This window comes from Canis lupus, chromosome 6 (genome assembly GCF_011100685.1).
Source record: "Canis lupus familiaris isolate Mischka breed German Shepherd chromosome 6, alternate assembly UU_Cfam_GSD_1.0, whole genome shotgun sequence".
NCBI lineage: Eukaryota > Metazoa > Chordata > Mammalia > Carnivora > Canidae > Canis > Canis lupus.
The window spans coordinates 47,602,612-47,613,303 of NC_049227.1; the positions used below are offsets into that span (position 1 = coordinate 47,602,612).

The following is a 10,692-nucleotide window of genomic DNA, read 5'->3' on the forward strand; positions in this document are numbered from 1 at the left end:
ACCATATGATTTATCTTATAGGTGGACTCTACAAACAAAAACAACAATAAAAAAAACAATATAAAAAAAAAAAACAATATACATACACAAAACAAGCTTATAGATACAGCGAACAGATTGGTGCTTGCCCGAGGCATCCACAGAGACTGGGAGAAATAGATGAACTATTTTGTTTTTAGTTCAAATTAAGTAAAAAAAAATATTCCCCATTAAAACAAAAGAAAACAAATCTCAAGATTTTCTCAAACTTCACCCAGCTAGAGATAGTATTAGAACTTTCTCTGATGTGCTGCAATAACACCCTTAAAAAGAGGAACTGATTAAAATTGGCACTTTTTTTTATCATTCTACAATATTTACAATTTTGATTACTGATATTAAGTTACACATAGAAATGCATTGGAGAAAAGAACTTTATTAGAACTTCTTTTTTTAATTCAGAATTTTAATTATGCACATAAATAGCAACATGAGAACCAGGAGTTCTAATGCTGGACATTATCTCTAGGTGAAAGGATTTCCAATTAGTCCACTGGTAGTATGGTATCACCCAAGATAACAAAGAAGTCTGGTATAGTTTTTCCTGAAGAAGAAAGCCAATTTACTACATTCAGTACTGACTTCTCTGCCATTTTTCTGTAGAAAATGCATGGAGTTTCCAATGTTTACCTATAACTTTTGAAAGTTCTCCTTCCACAAATCTTCTACGACTATGTATCCTTGTAAACCCCAGTCATATAATTTCTCCCCATTGACCTGGACAAATACGATGGCTTGTTGTGAATAATAAAGAGAGGCAGCTAGTCCCACGAACCCAGGTGGATACACCAGCTTCTTTATTTTTGACCCTCTAGCCAAAAGAAGTTCAACAATGTCAGCAAAACCAATAACACCAAGTCTTGGAAAAAATCCAAGAGGTGCATTTTGGAGATATTCATAGCTGTCTAACCCCCATTGAACCAAGCTCTGCATCTTGGGCTTTGTGAGTACATTTCCTGACACCAACTTGTGTATGGCTCGCAATAATGTCAGAGATGTGAAATGCTTTCTTCAACCTGGGTCCTTGGCTCCTCCACATATAGATTGACCCTCAGGAACTGAGTAGAGTGAAAGCTCATTAACCTTCACAGAAGTTTTGTGAGGTGAGTCCCTTTTAGGTGACGCATAGACTTTAAAGGTGAGCAGACTCAGGCTGGCTGGCCCCACAGACCTCCGAATTACCTTGAACATGTTGCTGGCAGAGGTGGCTCCGGCGGGGTCACCCCGGCCCCGGCCCCGCCCACTACCTATGAGAACTTTTATGATTTGTATGGTGTGATGTAAGAGAATTAATCTCCTAGATCCACTACATTTAAGGTTTATTTTTTGTATTATTGAAGCATTAGTTTATTTTAAAAATTTATAATGAAGTATATATATTTTGACGAAAAAGGTGCAGTTGTTTTATAGAGTGTCTATATTCCTCAAGTAAAGATAACTATTTTAAATTCCTTTAGCTATTTCTCCTGATATTTATTTGCCCATGGCAAAATAAAATGTTTATCCTGCTTTAAAAAATAAATTCTTGGTTTTAGATATTGTAAAGAGAAACTCTATTGTTCTCATGTATATTACTTATAATACTCTCTGAATACTACTTTGCTTCTGTCACTAGATTTGTGGGTCTTCCATACATCAAGTAGTTCTATGACACCAGTGGGATGTCCTGTATTTTCTTTGTTTACTTAATTCTAACAGTATCTATCTGGAGATAGCATCAGATCCTATAGGTTAAGAGTCCTATAAAACCATCCGCCCTCCACCAAATGCCAATCACAAATCCAGGCTGTCACCTGTGCCTCTTATTGACTAGCTGTAGAGGAGAGGTTCCCATGTACACTTCTCAGGTTCAATTAATTTACTGGATCAGTTGAAAGAACTCAGGAGAACATTTTACTTACTAGATTATCTGTTTATCATAAAAGGATAGAACTCAGGAACTTCCAGATGGAATGGATGTGAAAGGCAACATATGCTGGAAGGGATGGAGAGCTTTAATGGTCTCTCTGGGTGTGCTTCCACCTGTTCACCAACCCAGAAGCCCTCTAGAGCCAGTGTTTTGGATTTTTATGGAAGCTTCATCACATAGGCACAATTAATTGAACGATTGGCTATTGGCAACTGATTTGACCTCCAGTCACTTACCCATCCCCAATCTCCAATGGTGGGAATGGGTCTAAAAAGGTGGTTGGTTCCCCTGGTAACTAGACCATATCCTTGGGCCATCTAGGGGCTTTCTAAAAATGACCTCCTTGGGATGCCTGTGTGGCTCAGCAGTTAAGTGTCTGCCTTTGGCTCAGGGTGTGGGATCAAGTCTCGCATCGGGCTCCCTGCATGGAGCCTGCTTCTCCCTCTGCCTGTGTCTCTGCCTCAATCTGTGTGTCTCTCATGAATAAATAAATAAAATATTAAAAAAAATAAACTCAGTTGAGGTTTAAAGGGGTTTGTTATAAATAAGAAACGACTTTTATGGCTCTCATCAGTTAGGGAATTCCAAGAGTTTTAGGAACTCTGTGTCAGAAACAGGGATGAAGACCAAGTATATATTTCTTATTATAAACCACAGTATCACAGATGTTATCTGTTTTCCACAATGGAATTTAAGGATTTAGCTTTATTACATTATCTATCTCTACTTTGTATTTTCCCTCCTATTCTCTCCAAGATATATTTTGAGGTAAGTAAATTTTTAGTTAAGTCAGTATTCAGAATTGATATGATTGTTATTCACTCTTTCATTCAATGAATAGTTATTGTATGCTTATAATGTACTATACTATTTTCTAGTTACTAAAGTTTCATCTATGAACAGAACTGACAAAAATCTGTGTTTTTATTGAGACTATGTTTTAGAGAAGACAGAAAATAAAAATAAATGTGATAAATGAATAAGTTATATGGTAAACTTGCAGAAGGCAAGTACTAAGGGAAAAAATAGAGCCAGTTACTAGGATTTGACTGTTGAAGATTTTAAATGGGGATGGGTGGATAGACTTTGAGAAGATGACATGTAACAAATACTTGCAAGAGGTGAGGAGTATGCCATCCAGCTAAGGGATAGGCAATCCTGACCAAGGGAATAGCCAGGGCAAAGGCTCTGAGATGGAAGGGTGTTCAATAAAGACAAAGAGACGGTGTTGCGGGATAGGAAGAGTGAGGAGAGGTAGCAGGAAGTTGAGTTTAGAAATGCAGCAAGAGATCCACATTGTGTTGGGCCCTATAGACCGTAGAAAGGACTTTGACATTTACTTTGAGAGAAGTGGAGAGGGAGGATTTCAGGATATGGTTTGATGTGTTCTGATTTATGTGTTAGTCAGGATTGTTGTAGGAAGTATTGTTTGAAAGCAGGGAGACTAATTAGGATGTTAATTGTAAGAATCCATGCAGGAGATGAAAATGACTTGGACCAGGATGGTTGGAATTTTGAGAAATGGTGATATTATGGATATATATTGGGGGAGTGTTAAAACCTACTACAATTAATCCATATAATATTGTCACATTTCTTTTCTTAAACACTGTTGTTTTAATAATTGCAGCTTTTGTGTTAGATCTTTGATTTTCTATGCACCTACAAAAATCCATGAAAAGCTTTCTAACTTAAGTGTGAATTCTACCCCTCCCCCCAATAACTGAAACATCAATATTCTATTTGATTCATTTTTGGAGAAGGAATGGTGAAGGTATTCTTGTACCTCCCAGTCCTCTTGTTCCAATTAGGCTGGGTGATATCTAGGCTTCTATTGTTATCCTGGGATTTTTCTCCACCATCAGCTTTTGGTTCCTTCAAGGTTGGATTTTTTTTTTTTTTTTTTGGTACTGTTAAAAACAATATTCAGCTGAGTAAATTTAAAGATCATATTTGCTTTATTCAATGATTCATGAATTGGGCAGCATCCCATCTAGCAAATAGAAAGGAACTCCAAAGAGCTGAACAAAAATGGGAGATTTTATAGGCAGAAGGAGGGAGACTGGGAGAAGGAAATAATGGATTATCTCATTTTTCTTTGGGGAATGGAAGAAGTCTATCTGGCAGATCAACTCTTTAGTACTGACCAGGAAATTCCAGATTTACTGATTCAAGATTACATTCCTGGGAGAGGTCGAAATTACAAGTAGGTTAGGTATTAAGTCTTGGCTAACTGACATGCAGTTTAGCACAAGTAACTCCATTTGGGGCCTGTTTTCTCTCTCTGCCTCTCTGTTAATAGTACCAGGGCTTTATCTCTTTTTATTATCTCCTTCTTCAGTTATGTATCTCTTCCAAGAAAGAATACATTGGTGATAAGTTTATGAGATTTTTCCTGACTAAACATGTTCTTGTCACAACCTCATGAATCTTGATATTTTTGACTTGTTAATCTTCTAGGTAGGTGTGATGGTTTATTTTGTGTATCAACTCAGGTAGGCTGTGGTGCCCAGTTGTTTGCTTAAACATAAGTCTAGATGCTATTGTGAGTTGTTTTTTAGATGCGGTTAATATTTTAGTCAGTAGACTTTGAGTAAAGCAGATTACCTTCCATGATACCCTCATCCAATCAGTTGAAAGCCTTAAGAACAAAGACTGAGGTTCCCCTATGAGGAAGGAATTCTCCTTAAGACTGAAACATAGAAACCCTCCCTGAGTTTCCAAACTGCTGACCTACAGCATTAGAGGACTCAAGAGTGCAGCATCAACTCTTAACTGAATTTTCAGATTTTGGACTTGCTAGTCCCCACAATTGTGTGAGCCAATTCATAATGAAGTAGTCTCTAAAAGCAGCTTTTCCAAAAAAACACTTTTCTTGATCCAAGTATGCTACAGCTTCTATTATATTTTTGTGGATATTAATGTTAGTTGTAGTTAAATTTTATTCTTCCCTTCATTGTTGTTATTTCCTAAGTTCCTTTATTTTCTCACAATTTTAGTTCCTGTCATATTAGATGCTATCTGTCCATATTTGCAGATAGGGCATCAATCATCTTATTGAAAAGGAGTATGTGTATGTTCAGAGTAGAGCGTATTGAGTGGTGAGCTTTGCTGTAAAATAATTAGGCAGAGACCTATATCTTTCATTGAGAAAACTTTGTGTTAGCATTTGAAAATATTTTCTCTTGGATCAGTTTCCTCAAAAAGGAATCTTTTAATGTTCCAATGTGGCAGTGAGGGTTATACAGAAAAAAGGGTATTGTGGGATCACTATCTAATGGTAGATTTTCACTAAGTCCTCCTGGTTTTAGTGGAGACCACCAGCCCTCTCACCAGTGCCTATTCTCTCAAGTTTAAATTATCACTTGTTCAATCTCATTATTCGGAGAGGTTCTCTAGGAAGTGGGAGCTTATTCACAATTGTGTGTGTATATGAGTGCAAGCGTGTATGTATGCATGTGCAGAGAGTGGTACTCACCTAACTATGCAGAGTGGGGTAGCTGATGAGAGTTTGGAGTACTTTTTATACAGATTTTCTGCCTGTCATCCTCTTACATTCAATTCGACCTGAAATTCTACTTTCAAAGCCATGAGGTAACCAAATGCCTGGCACTTCCTTCTTTGCTCCTTTTCATTAGACTGTGCTCCTACCCCTTCCTCACCCCCACCTTATGGGCAAACACTTAGTTTTTGGCTTTGTTGAGTTTGTTTAAATAGTTATTACTCATTCTTTTATTGTCCAATGTACAAAATGTTTCTTGTGTCCTTTTTTGTTTTAAAGTCAGATTGCGTGTTTAATTGCCATATTTTACCAACATTGAATAGCTTTTCAAAAGACAAAATAATCATCATTAACTCATCTATAGTAGAGTGATAGTTGGTTTTCTTAATACCAATAGTGGTTTAGCAACAATGGATGTTAAATGGAGATTGCATATTTGACTATTTACTATCCACCATAATATTGTGAGCTATGTATTGGGTAAATTAATATAATTTCAGTGCATAAAAATAACTAATTTATATTTAATACTTTCAAATCCTGGCAGCCCGGGTGGCTCAGTGGTTTAGTGCCGCCTTTGGCCCAGGGCCTGATCCTGGACACCCGGGATTGAGTGCCACGTCGGGCTCCCTGCATGGAGCCTGCTTCTCCTTCTGCCTGTGCCTCTGCTTCTCTCTCTCTCTCTCTCTCTCATGAATAAATAAATAAAATCTAAAATAAATAAATAAGTAAATAAATAAATAAATAAGTAAAGCATAAAATCATTATTAAATGTAAGTTAAAATACAAGGATGAAGTCTTCAAGAAAAAGGGACATTAAATTATGAATATTTTTAAAGGCTAGCTAGGTATTAAAATATTTCATAGGAAAAATTAAAATCTATCTTCTCTTTTCATACTTTCGTTTTATGCTTTATTTTTTGATCATTCTTATTCTTCCTCTCCTGGTTTCCTTATTGGAAACAATGTGTTAGTTTTCCAACTAAACAATGAATTTTTCACTACATTTTTAGATCTCAGCTTTATAAGGATCTTTATGCAAGCTCTGAATTTTCCATGAATTTTCCATATTTAAAATATGCTTCATTTAAAATTTTAATTTCCTAGGAAATTACTGTGTCTAGTTTTATGCTTTCATGGCATCCCATCTATATCATTGGCATATAATCAATATGAACTATTAGAAATTAATTACTAAGTTTAGGATAGATTTAGGAAACCAAATCTTTTTTTCCATATTGTATTAACGCTATTTGCTGAAACGAAGATGTGGAAAAATGAAATATTCATTAATGTAATACCTTTTTAAAGTGTCAGAGTTATAAGACAGATCATTTTTGATTTTATACATCAGTGGGCCAACATAATAGATCAAGTGGGCCATAAATTTACTTTTAGTGTCATTAAAAAGGTGAAGGCTAGACCTATCACATTCTAAATATAGGAAGTTTTTCATAATAAATTATAGATAAAAGTATAATAAAGTTGCTCATTGCAGTGAAGGTGCTTGTACCTACACATATACTAACTAGGAGTAGAAACATTTCTTGCCAAGTTCCAAACCAAATATAACCCCCCCAAAATATAACATTCTGGTGGATGAATTTGTTATTGCCAACTAACAAAAAATTTCTACTTTTGGAGGGGAATGCTTGATGTCTACTTTATTTGGTGCTTTGAAAAAGCACTTTAAGTATTAAAATAAAAATTATATATATATATATATGATTAAAATTTTTAAATGCTCAGAAATATGTATAGAAATTCAGGTTGTGGGATCCCTGGGTGGCAGCGGTTTAGTGCCTGCCTTTGGCCCAGGGCGCGATCCTGGAGACCCGGGATCGAATCCCACGTCGGGCTCCCGGTGCATGGAGCCTGCTTCTCCCTCTGCCTGTGTCTCTGCCTCTCTCTCTCTCTCTCTCTCTCTGTGACTATCATAAATAAATAAATAAATAAATAAATAAATAAATAAATAAATAAAAAATAAAAGAAATTCAGGTTGTTAAAATTAAATGACAGTGGATAATAGCCCAGAGTTTCAAATACATAAATTGATTGATTGATTGTCACAGAGAGTTAGAATTTATGTATGGTAAAAAAGCAAGTGAATGAAGCTATAATTTTATTTCACTTACTCTTAGGACATTAACAACTGTTTCCACCTAAATAGATCTTTAAACATACACGAGTATTGACTATTAACTACAAATATTTATTGTAACACTTAAATAGAAGTATAGTTTAGCATGGTGTATTTATTATTAGTGAATTGTATGTAGTATGACATAATTTAACTAAAATTTAAAGTATGTATACCTAAAAGATTTTTCCATATTGCTATTTCTAATTTAACTTACCACTGATAAGAATGGTTCCTATAAAGATTAAATGAAATACTGCATTTGAAAAGTTTAGCACACTCAGCCTAACATAATCACTTTATTAATGCTAACTGATATTTTTCTTAACTAAAAATTCAAACTTTAAAGAGATATACAGAGCAAAGGTTAGGAAAGAGTACAACTAACTCAGATTTGATTCAATGTATATTAATTGATCATCTAATTTATGCTATACATGTTAAAATCTAAGATATGTTAAAAATAAAAGACTATGTGGTTCTTGCCTTCAGACCTATGTTTTATGTTTTTGTTTTTTAAGTAGCCTCCACACCCAAGGTGAGGCCTGAACTCCTGACATTGAGATCAAGCATCCATAATCTCCAGTATGGAACTAGAGGGTATTATGCTGAGTGAAATAAGTCAATTGGAGAAAGACAATTATCATATGGTTTAACTCATATGTGGAATATAAAAAATAGTGAAAGGGATGATAAAGGAAGGGAGAAACTGAGTAGAGAAAAATTAGAAAGGAAGACAAACCAAGAGAGACTCCTAACTGGCAAACAAAGGGTTGCAGAACAGGAGGAGGGTAGGGGAATGGAGTAACTGTGTGATGGGCACAAAGGAGGGCACTTGATGAGATGAGCACTGGGTGTTATACTAAATGTTGGCAAATTGAATTTAAATAAAAATTTTTTAAAAAGGGTACAGGGTTGACATCATTGGATTTTTTTTTCATTTATATATTTGATTCTTAAACAAATTTGTTCTAAAAATCCTTTACCACTAGTGAATTATTTAATTAAATTAGAACAATCTATAATGCTAATATGTGGGATAAGTCATTTACTTGTGAGTGAGAGTAGTCAACAACTGAGCATCTGTATTTCAACAATGTCTTTCTGATTTCTATTTTCATGAGATAATACGGAAAAAATATTCAGGTGCAAGTGTGTGTATACATGAGGGAGAGAGAAAGAGTAAAGAAAAAGGATACAGAGTATGAGAGAAAAAACCTTCCAAAGAAAAGTATTATCCCTCTCTTATGTCTCTTCATTTTATTTCCAAGTCATTGACTTTTTCTTATAAAAATTCACTTTATATTCTGGGGACTATTTCTTTATTAATTATGTATGTTGAATATCTTCTATTCTTCATATTTTAACTTTCTAAATCTCTTTTGTTGAGCAGATGTTCTTAAATTTCATGTCATCAGCTTTATCAACTTTTTGCTTTAACACTAGTCCTTTTAACCTCATTTCTTTACCCTGAGATCATGAAGATAATCTCTCTTATTATCTTTGAAAGTTTTATAATTTTGCCTTTTTAAGGTCATTAACTTCCCTGGAATTGATTTTTATATGTGGTATAAAGTCACCATTCAAGAATCTTCTGGTTAAAAAAAAAAATATTCTAGCTATTTGGCCGTTTGGGTATATTGGTTCAAGACAATCTTTGGGCCTATTGCTGTCCTGGAAATCTCTGCCACATAGCCACAGAACCCAGAATCATTCCCATTGGTATTTAGGCCAGAGTGGACAACTCTTACCAGGCAGCATTAAACTACAGGCAGGACATGGACAGACATGGACTGAACAGTCAGATTTCGGGAACTCCCAGCAGGCGCACCTGGCTTTTTTCCTTGCAATAATGTAACCTCTGATTTTATAAAGTTAAATTTTCAGATGTTTTAATGGTGTTATGACAGGCTTTTACTATATTTTGTTTAGAGTTTTGCATCTACTTTTTTGATGAGATTAGTTTATGATCTTTCTTTTCCCATACGATTCTTATAATTTGTTATTAAGATTTCTTTAATAATAATGATGATAACAAACCCTTACAGAATGCTTAATATGTGCCAGACTCTCATGAAAGCACTTTATATTCACTAACTCACTTAATCATTATCATCACTTTATAACGTGGGTAGCATTATCATTTCCATTTTATAGATGACTATAGCAATCCAATCAGTTAAGTAACTTGCCCAGACAGGAATAGGAAACAGTAGAGCCTGGAATTGCTTGTGAATGATTACACTTGTGTGTTCCTTTCACGTTTGGTAGGGCACAACTCTCAAGGTGTCATTTCTTTGTGAGCATGTTTACTATACATTCAATGTATATACTGGTCAAAGAACTGCTAGGGGTTTCTATTTCTTTTTGGATATTTTCTAGAAATGAATGTTTCAAATTTTAAAAATATTTTTCATTTACATAATTTTATAATCTTTTCAATTTTTATTTTTATTTATTTTTTTAATTAATTAATTAATTAATTTATTTGAGAGAGAGAATGAGAGAGAGAGAGAGAGAGCATGCATGCTCAAGGGCGGGGAGGGGCTTGGGGACAAGCAGACTCCCCAGTGAGTGTGGATCTGGATGCCAGCTGGATCTCAAGATTCCAAGATTATGACCTGAGCCGAAGGCAGATGGTTAACCCACTGAGCCACCCAAGCACCCTAATCTTTTCAATTTTTATACCATTTGTGGTCATGTTCCCATTCTCATTCTTATGTATTAAGTGGGTTATGTGCCCACTCTCATTTCCTTGATGAAGTTTTTATATGTAGCCTATTTGTTACTAATTTTCCATTGACACATGAGTTTTTTGAAATATGCTTATAAGTTTTGATATATAGTAGAAATTTTCCCTTTGATTATAAGCTTAACTACCTTGTGAAAGGATATTATGAAGTGTGATTTGAATCATGTATTGCTATACAACAATAACAACAAAAATATAATGGCTTAAAATAACCATTTTATTATACCTCAAAATCATCTAGATCAGGAATGTGGGCACAACTTGGCTAAGTGATTCTTCTGTGCCATATAGGGTTTACAGTAGTATTTGGAGATACATTCATATGGCAGCTGGACTGGTCTGCAGGCGAC

General features: G+C 34.9%; 1 pseudogene; it reads right to left on the reverse strand.

The window, feature by feature from the left end:
- Positions 1–535: 535 nt before the first annotated feature.
- On the reverse strand, positions 536–1,356 carry LOC100685796 (annotated as a pseudogene).
- Between the last annotated feature and the right edge of the window lie 9,336 nt (positions 1,357–10,692).